Here is a 9,892-nt window from a genome sequence, read left to right as displayed (position 1 = left end):
GGACAGAACCTCATGAATACACAGACTGTAGAGAGTCATTTGTGTGCATGTGCATTGTTTATTCACTAGCATCACAGCACAAAGAGGGTTGTTTTTTTTATGGGCTCATTACTGTAGGTGTGAAGTCTGGGTCTTGCATGCCCATGTATATTTATCAAGGGTCTAGACAAACTGAGAACCAGAAAATCAAAGTGTGCATGCCCAGTTATATCTTTTCCCAAGACTGGAGTAAATACTATTTATATATGTGTTGCCAGTAAGAACACTGGGATGCTAGGAAAAATCACATTTTCTAGCAATATATTTCTACATCAAGAAGGAATCCTTGGCTCTCCTAAACCTTTAGTAAAGATAAAAACTTAAAAATCATTAGCTAACGGGTCAAAAGAAAAAGTGGGAGCCCTTGAGAATTTAAAACAAAGTTAAGTAACAAACATTTGTGTTTGGATAAATTTATTTCAAATTATTTATAAGAGCCACAATGTTGTCAGTCCTTTTTCTTCTTTTTTTGACTTATTTAAAGCAATTTTGAAGAAAACGAAATAAAGATACCCTTCAAAATTCACAGAGGACTGAGCTTTGGGAAACTGTCACAGTTGAGAATGGAGTGTATTATCATTAGTTTAATGACTTGGTGCTTGTTCGTTATTCCCAAAATTACACTTTCAAGTCTACCATAATCATACCTAACATAGTGCATAACAGATAACAGGAACTCAAAAAGTCTTTTCATTCATTCATTTATCAAATATTTATCGAGCACCTCCTACATGTTAGGCACTGTGCTAAGCTGTGAACAAGACAGACAGGATCCCTATCTTTATGGATGAGGATCTTGTATTCTAATATTTTTTAATGACTATAGACACATTTCTTAATGGCATGAAAGAAGGGAAATCTCTACAAACAGTAGAGAACTCATCTGAAATGAGAAAGCAAAAGAGATAATAACTAGTCCTTATAGCTTTTTTAGGGGAGGAAAAATTTTCCTTTCTTCCCTTCTAAGTTCTATGGCTGGTCTAATAATTGACACAAGACAGATAAACAGGAGAAAAACAAACTTAATTTCGTATGTACAGAAGCCCATAAAAATATGAGACTCAAAGAAATGACCAAAGCAGATAGCTTTTATATCTTGTAGACAAAGAAACAATAAATGTGTGAAGAATTAACAAGACAAAGGGGTTTAGGCTTGGTGTAGTAAATTAGTGAGGAAGTAACAAGGTTTGTTACAAAGGCTTCTTGGCCCTGAATTCCCTATCTCTGGGGATGAGGATGCTGTCCTCCCTCCTGGAACAGGGAGAGTACCTTTCACATGAGAGATTTATTTTCTGCTTTCAGGTGGACAAAGGAGAGTCAGAGTGTCCTTGCGCCAGCTGTTTCTTAAATAACTTTAATTCAAAATAATCAACGTGTCAGAGTGGCATATTTTGGGGTGGCATATTCTCTTCCCCTTCACTTTCAAACAAGATTGTCTAAAAATTAGAATAAAACAGATATGAACATTTAGGGTCAGTTTGTCTCACAAATTATTGCTTTGTAAAAAATTTTAAATCCAGTATTGTCAGCGCAATGATCTAAATGGTTTTCTTATTTTCTGTTTTTAATGTTGATCATCAAAAAGGAAGGAGGGGAGTGAGAGAGGGAAGGAGGGAGGAAGGAAGGAAAGAAAGAAGAAAGGAAGGAAGGGAGGAAAGAAGAAAGGGAGATGAAGGGGAGAGGAGGAGGAAGGAAGGAAGTGGGGAGGGAGGGGAGGGAAGGGAGGAGAGGAGAGGAAAAGAAAGGAGAGGAGGGACAGTCTTCCAAAACCTTGTGTTGAAAAAGAAATCTCTTATTAAAAATATAGTTGTTATGATAAAGATCCTTGAATAAACGGTGCATCAATTCAGTCAACGAAGATTAGTTGAGTACCTGCTATATGCCAGGTACTGTGCTAGTCACTGGGGATATAATAAGAAAAGAAAGATGTGTCCCTGTCCTCACAGAGCATATAAAAAAGACCTTTTATTCTCTCATGTTTTTACTGAAGAATTGCTGCAAACTAGATTACGAGTACTCATGGAGCTGATGGTAGTTTTCTGCCCATCTGGGATAGTTCTAAAGAATAGACCTAGTGTTATCAATAGATAAGATTTCTTCTCGTTCTAAGCTTTTGTGATCTGTGATTTAATGGTAGAAACAGGATGTATGCTTCCAAAAAGATATTGTACTTGTCTTGTTTTATAAAAGGAAGCAGGTCTTGCCTATTAATTCAGAGGAAATTGAGTTCTTCCTGTCTCTTTAAATAATTCGATTTAAATTCCTTTAGCTCTTCCTTCTCTGCTCACCTTCTAGTGCTCAATTCTACCCCCTTTTATTCTCACTTCCCTTTCCTTCCTTTAGTAACTAAGACACATTGCTCATCTCTAACTGGCTATACCTGACATTTCCAGTTGAAGGTTTCACTATTAGGTCAAATTTATCATGTTCCACATGAATTCATATGCCATCCCTCCCTTTTCTAATTTCCATATTTCCATCAGCAATATCTCAGTCTCCAAATCTTCCACATTGGAAATCCAGAAGTTCTATTTGCTTCTTCAAAAATCAAGCTCCAACACCAAAATGGATTAGTGTTTTCAAACTGCCTCCTAATCTACACTTTCTATCCCATTCCAGGCAACACGGTCTTAATTCTAATGCATATCACCCCAAGTCTAGTCAATTGCAAATCAAATTTCCTTTTTTTTTTGCTAATTGCTCACAGAATAAAGTACTTCATCTTTTGTTAATATTAAAGTATAGTTAACATACAATATGATATTAGTTTCAGGTGTACAACACAGTGATTAGATATTTATATGTCCTTACAAAGTGATTGTCCTGGTAAGTTGTGTACTCACCGGACACCATACATAGTTATTACAATATTATTGACTATATTTCCTATGCTATACATTATACCCCTGTGAATTATTTATTTTGTAACTGGAAGTTTGTACTTTTTATTCCCCTTTACCTGTCTTATTCATCTCCCCGCCACCCTCTCCTTTGGCAACCATCACTTTGTTCCTTATGTCTACGAGTCTGTTTCTGTCTTGGTTTGATTTGATTTTTTAGATTTCACATATAAGTGACATCATACAGTATTTCTCCTTCTCTGTCTGACTTATTTAACTCGACATAATACCCTCTAGGTCCACACATATTACCGCAAATGGCAAAAGATTCCGTTCTTTTTTATGGCTGAGTAATATTCCAGATACTTTATTCATTCACCTATCATTGAATATTTAGATTGCTTCCATATCTTGGCTATTATAAATAATGCTGCAAAGAACATAGGGTTGCATTTATGTTTTTAAATTATTGTTTTTTATATTCTTCCGATAGATATGCGGAAGTGGGATTGCTGGACCATATATGGTAGTTCTATTCTTAATTTTTGGAAGACCCTCCATACTCTTTTCCATAGTGGCTGTACCATTTTACATTCCTGCCAACAGTGCACATGGCTTCTCTTTTTTCTCCATCCTTGCCAACACTTGTTATTTATTGTCTTTTTAATAACATCCATTCTGACAGGTGTGAGATGACATCTCATTGTGGTTTTGATTTGCATTTCCCTGACAATTAGCAATGTTTAGCATCTTTTCATGTATCTCTTGGCCATCTGTATATCTTCATTGGAAATGTGTCTATTTAGATCCTCTGCCCCTTTTGTCTGCCCATTTTCAAATCAAATCGTTTTTTTTTATGTTGACTTATATGTGTTCTTTATATATTTTAGATATTAACCTCTTATCAGATATATCATTTTCAAATATTTTCTCCCATTCAGTGGGTTGCTTTTTCATTTTGTTGATGGTTTCCTGCATTGTGTAAAAGATTTTTAATTTGATACAATCGTTTGTTTGTTTTTGTTTTTATTGTTCTTGCCTGGGGAGACATAACCAAAGAGAATATTTCTAAGACCAATATTTCAAAGTTTACTGGTTATGTTTTTTTCTAGAAGTTTTATGGTTTCTGCTCTTATATTTAAGTCTGTACTCTTAAATTTTGAGTTTATTTTTGTATATGGTGTAAGAAAGTCCTGTTTCTTTTTCTTTCTTTCTTTCTTCCTTCCTTCCTTTCTTTCTTTTGCTGCATGTAGCTGTCCAGTTTTCCTAAAACCATTTATTGAATATACTATCTTTTCCCCGTTGTATAGTCTTGTAAGCATGGATTGACTATGTAAGCATGGATTTCTGGGCTCTATTCTGTTCCATTGATCTGTGTGGGGGTTTTTTTATGCCAATACCATACTGGTTTTGCTTACTGTAGCTTTGTACTATAGTTTAAAATCAAGGAATGTGATACCTCCAACTATGTTCTTCTTTCTCAAGTTTGCTTTAGCTATATGAGGTCTTTTGCGATTACATAGAAGTTTTAAGATTATTTGTTCCAGTTCTGTAAAAAACTATAAAACTGTTCCAGTTTTATAGTTTTCAGAGTATTGGTATTTCGATAAGGATTGCACTGAATCTGTAGATTGTTTTAGGTAGTACGGGCTTTTTAATGATATTAGTCCTCCCAATCCATGAGCATGGTATATCCTTCCATTTATTTATGTCATGTTTGATTTCTTTCATTAATGTTTTATAGTTTTCAGAGTATAGGTCTTTCACCTCCTTGGTTAAATTATTCTTAGGTATTTTATTCTTTTTGATTCAGTTGTAAATGGGATTTTTTTTTTCCTTAATTTCTCTTTCTGAGCGTTCATTATTAGTATATAGAAATGTAACCGATTTCTGGATATTCATTTTGTTCTCTGCCACTTTACTGAATTCATTTCTTAGTTCTAATAATTTTTGGTGGAATCTTTCAGGTTTTATATATACCGTATCATGTAAATGTTTTGTTCTTAAGTAACTACAGTTTGTAAGGATCTTATGTATCTTCCAGTTTTTCTTTCTTAAAATTTATCTTTGTTTATTCAAGTGTACATTCAATCAATGCAATACCTTTCTCCAAAGATAATTTGTGAAAAGATATATTTTATGCTTAATTCTTTACTTATTTTAAAACTATTTCCTGATTGTTTCATTTCATGACATGATGGATTTTTAATTTCAGTCTCGCTCATGCATTTTCTTAAGTTTGAGTTATAGAGATGGGAATTCAACTTTTATCTCATTTTAAATTCTTGACAACATTAGATATATGCTAGAAACTACCACTGGAGCTCTCCTTGTGTGAGAAGGAAACATCTTCAGACATCAAGGGCCGGCCGATAATGGACTCAGATGCTGCATCTGTGTGGTCCTTGTGAAGCTACTAACTTACTGCCAGAGAACACGGCCTGTGGCACACTCATACCACTTCACCATTTGCATGTTCTCCTTGGGATTTCTTTCTCAATATATGAAAAGATTTTGGTTAGTGTCCACTTCCATATGGCCTCCTCATCCTCTCCTCCCTACCCCAAAACTTTCACATTTATCTCTTGATTAATTTCTTCATGAAATGACCCATTCTGTATTTAGAAATTATTACATATTACAAACATTTATCTGCACATATTCTTCTACAACCTTTCTCTATAATTTTATGGTATTACATTCTTCATGACCAGGAACTGACCTTACATAGGATCATAAAATCTACTGATGACTGAAGTGTTACAGATATGTACAGTAGATTTGGTCAGCATTTAATAAATTGATTAAAAGTAAAGACATTAGCTAGGAATAAATTTAATGAAACATGTGAAGGACCTATATAATGAAAACTATGGGACCCTATTAAAAGAAATCGAAGAAGATACAAAGAAATGGAAAGATATTCTGTGTTCTTAGATTGGAAGAATCAACATCGTTAAAATGACCATATTACCTAAAGCATTATACAGATTTAATGCAATCCCCATCAAAATCCTATCATCATTTTTTAAAGAAATAGAACAAAAAATCATCGGATTTGTATGGAAGCACAAAAGACCCTGAATTGCCAAAGCCATCCTGAGAAAAAAAGAATGAGGCTGGAGGCATCACTCTGCCTGACTTCAAATTATACTACAAAGCGACAGTAATCAAAACGGCATGGTATTGGCAGCAGTACAGACACATGGACCAGTGGGACAGAATCAAGAGTCCAAAAGTAAACCCATATTTATATGGGCAAATGATTTCCAACAAAAAAAGCCAAAAACATACAGTGGAGAAAGGAAAGCCTCTTCAATAAATGGTGCTGGGAAAACTGGAAGGCCACCTGCAAAAGAAACTAGACTGTTGTCTATCACCACACACCAAAATTAATTCAAAATGGATTAAGGACCTGAATATAAGACCTGAAACAATAAAATGCATAGAAGAAAACATAGGAACTAAACTCAAGGACCTTGGACTTAAAAAGGATTTTATGGATTTAACCTCAAAGGCAAGAGAAGTAAAAGCAAAAATAAATGAATGGAACTACATCAAACTAGAAAGCTTCTGCTCAGCAAAAGAAACCATCAACAAGGTAAAGAGACAAACATCTGAATGGGAAAATATATTTGCAAGCAACGCCTCCAATAAGGGCCTAATATCCAAAATATGCAAAGAACTCATACGACTCGATAGCAACAAAAAAATCAAATAATCCAATCAAAAAATGGGCAGAGGACTTGAACAGACACTTCTCCCTAGAGGACATACAAATGGCTAACAAATATATGAAAAGATGTTCAACATCGCTAGCTGTTAGGGAAATGCGAATCCAAACCACAATGAGATACCATCTCACACCTGTTAGAATAGGTATAATCAACAGGACAAGTAATAACAAATGTTGGAGAGGATGCGGAGAAAAAGAAACCATCATATACTGCTGGTGGGACTGCAAATTGGTACAGCCACTATGGAAAATAGTATGGAGGCTCCTCAAAAAACTAAGAATTAATCTATCATATGATCCAGCAATCCCTCTACTGGGTATTTACCCCAAAGACTTGAAAACCCATATTCAAAAAGATATTTGCACACCAATGTTCATAGCAGCATTATTCACAGTGGACAGGACATGGAAGCAACCGGTGTCCTACGATAGATGATTGGCTAAAGAAGCTGTGGTACATATATACAATGGAATATTACTCAGCCATAAGAAGAGATGAATTACTGCCATTTGTTACAACATGGATGGACCTCAAGATAATCATGCTAAGCAAAATAAGTTGAAAATCGCATGATATCACTTATATGTGGGATATAAACCTAAAAGCAACAAAAGAACAGGACAAACAGAGACTCATGGACATGGACAATGGACTAGTAGTTACCAGAAGGTAGAGGGGTAGGGGAGGAGGGGGGAGTTAGACAGGGTAAAGGGGTCAAATATAGGGGTGTAGGAGGAAGGCGAAGTGGGTAAAAGGGATCAAATATATGGTAGCTGAAGGAAACTGGACTTTGGGTGGTAAACACAATAGAATATATAGATGTCAAATGATAATGTACACCTGAAAATTATATAATTGTATTAACCAATGTTACCCCAATAAACTTAATAATAAAAAAAAAAGAATTTATCACTGCAGTTTTATAGTAGAGCAAAGTTTATTGGTTAAACACAGTGTTGGTAATATTATGTAAACTTATTGAGTTCAAGTGCCATTCCCTTTTGATTCTACATAATATAGAATTAAAAATATTTTGTCTGTCATATACATTTTTTGAATTTCTGTTCATTCATGTTTCTCCATTTTCTCAACCTTTAACATTTACTCATATGGCAGCATGCATCATCTGTGCTTCACTATTTAATAAGTGAAGTTTAGTTAGTTAATAACTACGTGTTATTTCTTTTGGGGATAGGTAGAAAGAATATATGCTCTGACTTTTCACTCAGATTGATTTATTTTGGATATATTAAATATTTTCACCATTATGCAGCAGCATAATAAAATACTGTGGCAGAGATTAGTAAAAAATAAAAATAAAAAAGCTAACTTCTTATGAAATATTTATAAATTACTTTTTTTCAAACTTTAATCTCTAAATAGCAAGTAAGAGCAAGAGCCACAAAGAATAAGTTTGAATCCTGGCTCTACCAATTTACTAACTACCTAAGCTTAGGCAAGTTTTCTTTTGGTTTTGTTTTGTTTTTTAACCTCTCATGCCTGAGTTTCTACATCAGTGAAGTATCTTCACAAGAACCACAGAGTTATTGTGAAGATTATATTAATTAATTCATATTGTCATGAACGAAATGCTTAATAAATATTAGCCATTTTTTGTATTGTACATGGTGCCTTGAACATTATAACTTATCCTTCTCCATTTATTAATCACAATAGCAACAATAACAGTAGCCACTAAGATTTATTGAGCAATTATCATGTGACAGAAACTGGGCCAGACACCGCACGTGTATTATCTTATTTAATTCTCACAAAAACTTTATGAAGTAGGTCATATTGTTGTCCCATTTTACTGATAAGGAAAGTTAAGATTATTCACCCAGGGACATGCAGTATATACTAAGCATTCTTATTTCTCTCTCTCTCTCTCTCTCTCTCTCTCTCTCTCTCTCTCTCTCTCTCTCTGTCTCTCTCTCTGTCTGTCACACACACACACACACACACACACACACACACACACTCATATGTACTCATTGGTTTGGTCAACTAGTCATTAAGCAAATATGTGCTACCACTTACTATGTGCAGGGTTCACCAAATCCTGCAGGAGAGAGGATGGGAGAGAAGAGATAAGCATGGAATGGTCCCAGATATCAAGGCATTCACAATCCATTGCAGGAGATACTCATCTCCATATAACTAAAATGAATGATATGACAGAAGTGCTCCAAGTATAAACCATGTGCTATGAGAATGCAATCACTTCTAACCTGAAGGATTGAAAAGTAAGCATCAAAGCATATAAAAAGCCTTGAACTGGGAGAGAACTAGGACAAGAGTATTTCAAAGAGAAAGAGCAGCACAAACAAGCCACACAAGTGTTATATTGGATGGAATATTGCAGGACAGGCAGATAGAGTTTGACTGAGAGTGCAGGGTCATAAGGCGAGGAAGGTAGCTTTGAAATGTTCCTCATGCTTTTGTGTGTATAACAATGAAGCAAACCATGCATTTTTTTGAAACTTCACTTGTTTTCCCAAATATTTGGTCCAAGCAGAGTTAGGCAAAGCTAGGAAGTAAGTGAAAAAGGAGACTGTTCTGAATCTATGCTAGGCACTTCACTGATATTGGAAGAAGGTCAGAGTTGGCTTTAGACCAGACTATCTAAGCTGCTTGTCTGATGTTTAACATCTATTTTACCTCTTGGGAATTACCCACACACAGGAGCAAATCTACTCCAGTTCTAACAGCTCTGGGCAAATGTTAACCAACCCCTAGTTTAGCATGGGCTGTTCAGAACCAAATCAAGATCCAGTATTATCGAGCTAGGGTGGGTAGGGCCACCACTAATATCTGGTTGGCAAAATGCCAGATGACAAAATATACCATTTCACCCATAAAACTCTTACTTTTTCTCCACCCACAATAGGATTTATTTAGTTATCAGGATATTATATCAATATATTAGAGAAAACCTAATAAGAAAAAAAAGGATGGTAATTTTTACTCCATGCCACCTAAAGATATACTTCCCAGTAATTTCCAAGTCCACTAAAAACTGAAATCTGAAAATTTCTCTCATCTTACTATCCACCCTATAATTACCTTAAATTTAAGCCTTGACTCTACTTCTTTGATACTTAAGTACTAATCAACTATTGGTTACTTATTATCAATGATTAATTGTTAATCAATGACCCATTAATTTCCACTCAATATTATTCTAAAAAAAATTAATTAAAAACAATAGACTAAGATAAAATATGTCATTTCTGAGGACCTTTAATCACCTAGTAAGTATAATAGTGAATGGCA

At 34.8% G+C, this 9,892-nt stretch overlaps 1 protein-coding gene across 2 annotated transcripts in view; it reads left to right on the top strand.

The window, feature by feature from the left end:
• Positions 1-9,892, top strand: part of DMD (dystrophin) — a 2,089,898-nt gene that overhangs the window by 1,844,357 nt on the left and 235,649 nt on the right. The gene's annotated exons all lie outside the window — the stretch shown is intronic.

This window comes from Pteropus vampyrus, unplaced genomic scaffold (genome assembly GCF_000151845.1).
Source record: "Pteropus vampyrus isolate Shadow unplaced genomic scaffold, Pvam_2.0 Scaffold340, whole genome shotgun sequence".
NCBI lineage: Eukaryota > Metazoa > Chordata > Mammalia > Chiroptera > Pteropodidae > Pteropus > Pteropus vampyrus.
The sequence above is the reverse complement of the archived record's forward strand: the minus strand, read 5'-3'. Positions and strand labels throughout refer to the sequence as shown.